Source organism: Tamandua tetradactyla, chromosome 8, assembly GCF_023851605.1.
Source record: "Tamandua tetradactyla isolate mTamTet1 chromosome 8, mTamTet1.pri, whole genome shotgun sequence".
Classification (NCBI taxonomy): Eukaryota; Metazoa; Chordata; class Mammalia; order Pilosa; family Myrmecophagidae; genus Tamandua; species Tamandua tetradactyla.
Genome location: NC_135334.1, coordinates 16,266,527 through 16,270,066, shown reverse-complemented (window position 1 = coordinate 16,270,066; position 3,540 = coordinate 16,266,527).

The following is a 3,540-nucleotide window of genomic DNA, read 5'->3' as shown; positions in this document are numbered from 1 at the left end:
CCAGAAACTTCGGGTAGCATGGGTAAGAAAACAACAACTTTGTTTTAAGCCCTTGATAGTAGAGTTATTTGTTTCCTCAGCATAAACTAACCTACTCTGACTGACACAGAAATCATAATATTTATTTTTACCAAGAATGGTAAGAAGTGTATGTATCAAAAATAGATGTAAGTGTATTTTTCATTTAGGAATATTAAAGTTCAGAAAATGTCACTGACAATTTAATATTTTAAATGTATCAAGTTGATTTTATGGCCCCGAATATATCATCTATCATGCTGAATATTCCTTGTTCTTCTGAAAGGAACATGAATTGTATTAAATATTGTATCAATGGTCATTAGGTCAAGTCAAGTGATATTGTTTTTCAAGTCTTCTATCTTTCCTGATTTTTCATCATTTTGTTTATCAATCACTGTGGGTGAAGTATTGACATCTCCAATTTTTATAGTAGATTTATAAATTTTTTCTTTTATTTCTACCAGTTTTATGTTTGGACACTCTGTTGTTAGGTGAACACACATGTAGGCTTTTTATGTTTTCTTGAGGAATTAACACCTGTATATTATGCAAAGCCCCTCATTATTCCTGGTAACATTTCCTGTTCTGAAATCTATTTAGTATGACATTAATATAGCCACTCTTGCTCTCTTCCTTGTACTATCATCTTACTTGCATGCTATCTGTGCTCTTGAATCTAACATGTGTCTTGTAGATAATAGCATAACTATCCTATTGCTTTTTTTTAATCCAATTGGATAAAAATTGGTAAATGCTCTCTTTTTATTTGTGCACTTATTATGCATTCCACTTTGGATCCTTAGTTCTTCTTCATTGTTAAATGAAATAGAGATAAGCACTCTAAGCCTTTGAGCTTCAAAGCATGTTCCTGGTGATCTGGCCTCTTACTAATGTCAGCCCTATGTATGTCTCATTTACGTCTTTGATATATACTCTGAGCACACATTATTGGTTTGGTATTAGAACCTATAGATGTGATCCGTGAATTACTGGGACCTAATGCAGGAGTTAAGAGTAATGGTACAAAAACACTGCAAACTGGTCAGCTTTAAGATCAAGTTATTTGACAGTTGTAGGAGCCAAAGGGTTAACAGAAAACCTGCGGAATTTATTGGGAGTGACTGGCTTCAAAGTGGCCTTGAGGAGGTCTGCTGCAAACAGCGAGATTCCAGCCATGAGCCTTATCTGGACAGCCATGAGCCTTATCTGGGGATGAAGGGGAAGAACATGGTCTGCAAACAGATTTGTTTTGTATCTACTTTCGCACACGAAGTATGGAATGTTCCCTTTTTGCTACCCAGATATCCGGGAGGCTAGATTGAAAGTAACAAGAGAACAAGGGAGTAATATACTGAAAAAACAGGCTTGTGTCAGCAAAAGAGCTATGAGAAATGATATAAAATAAAGCAGCTGGAGCTCTTTGGGGATGCAGTCATCTTGTCGGTCTTCTGTGTGTGTCTGTGTGACTCATTCCGCAGGAAGTGCCCGCGTCCATGTTTTTTATTTCACAGGGGTTGCTGAAAGAATGCAACAACAGTCTTTTTTAATTAAGTGAACCAGAAGATCATCTGCAAGTGGCAACAGAAAAGCCTAAGAGAATGTCTTTATTTGACTTGGGCTTTACACACTGTGCTCCTGAACGGTGTAAGCATAGAGCTTTATAATTACTTGGCTTTACTTTTTTCTCTCCTACTCTTTCTTTTCTCTCTCATCCTCTCTATTTCTTTCTTCTGTTATTTTCTGTTTGTGATAAAATGACACTGAATTGCTGACAGGGTACAGACATGGTTCTCTAGAGAAACAAACCAACAGGAGATATCAGTAAATAGGAGATTTTTAAAGGTATCGCATGCAACCATGGGAATGGAAGAGTCAAAAATCCATAGGGCAAGCTGTGAAACTGGCAGCTCTGATGAAGGTTCTGTCTGAACTCTACAGGAGAGGCTCCTTGGCTGAAGAAGCAGTGAAAGTCTTTCTTCTCCCTTAAAAGACTCCAACTGACTGAATTCTCTCATTGGTGGGAGATATACTTTAATTGATCCCAGATGTAATCAGCCATAGATGCAATCAACTGACTGACTAGCCTTCCAATTTACCAACCAGCCGCAAAATACCTTTGCAGAAAAGTTCAGGCCAGTGCTTGCCTGACCAGAGAACTGAGCATCATCACTTGGCCAAGTTGACACTAGAACTACCCATCACACCTACTTTAAGAAAACTGAAGACAGTTTCATTTTTTAAGCTTTAGTTATAAATATTGCTCAATGTTTTAGCAGTAAAATGACTTTTCCCCCAACACATTCTATAGAACACGGTCCTTTATATTTTTGATGTCATAAATCTCTTAGATAATGTAATAGACACAAATGGATCCTCTTCCCAGATAAGAGTGCATTGATAAATACACTCTTCAGAAAATGTTGATGAAATTTCCAAAGAACTTGTTGGCCATTGATATAACATCCTTCCCCTAGAGCTTCTAGTATAACACTGACCTAAATTCTAATTGCACATTTTTGGTGACTTTGGGCAAATCCCTTTACTTCTGGCCTTGATTCTCTCATCTATAAAATGAGAGGCTAGACAATCTTATTTCAGATCTAATCACCTAAAAATTATTTGCTTTGAACTAAAAAGTATGCACCGAATCAGAATGCCCCAAAATACATGAGGAATACACTGCAATCCCTGAAAAGGGAAATAGACACATCTACCATAATAGTTGGAGACTTCAATTCGCCACTCTCAACAATGGACAGAACATCTAGACAGAGAATCAATAGAGAAACAGAGAATTTGAATATTGCAATAAATGAGCTAGTCTTAACAGACATTTATAGGACATTACACCCCACAACAGCAGGATACACCTTTTTCTCAAGTGCTCATGGATCATTCTCAAAGACAGACCATGTGCTGGGTCACAAAGCAAATCTCAACAAATTTAAAAAGATTGAAATCATACACAACACTTTCTTGGATCATAAAGGAATGAAGTTGGAAATCAATAATAGGCAGAGTGCCAGAAAATTCACAAATACGTGGAGGCTCAACAACACACTCTTAAACAACCAGTGGGTCAAGGAAGAAATTACAAGAGAAATTAGTAAATATCTCGAGGCGAATGAAAATGAAAACACAATATATCAAAACCTATGGGACGCAGCAAAGGCAGTGCTAAGAGGGAAATTTATTGCCCTAAATGCCTATATCAGAAAAGAAGAAAAGGCAAAAATTCAGGAATTAACTGCCCACTTGGAAGAACTGGAAACTAACCCCAAAGCAAGCAAAAGGAAAGAAATAACAAAGATTAGAGCAGAAATAAATGAAATTGAGGATATGAAAACAATAGAGAAAATCAAATAAGACCAGAAGTTGGTTCTATGAGAAAATCAACAAGATTGATGGACCCCTAGCAAGACTGACAAAAAGAAGAAGAGAGAGGATGCAAATAAATAAGATCAGAAATGGAAGAGGAGACATAACCACTGACCTCACAGAAATAAAGGAGGTAATAAC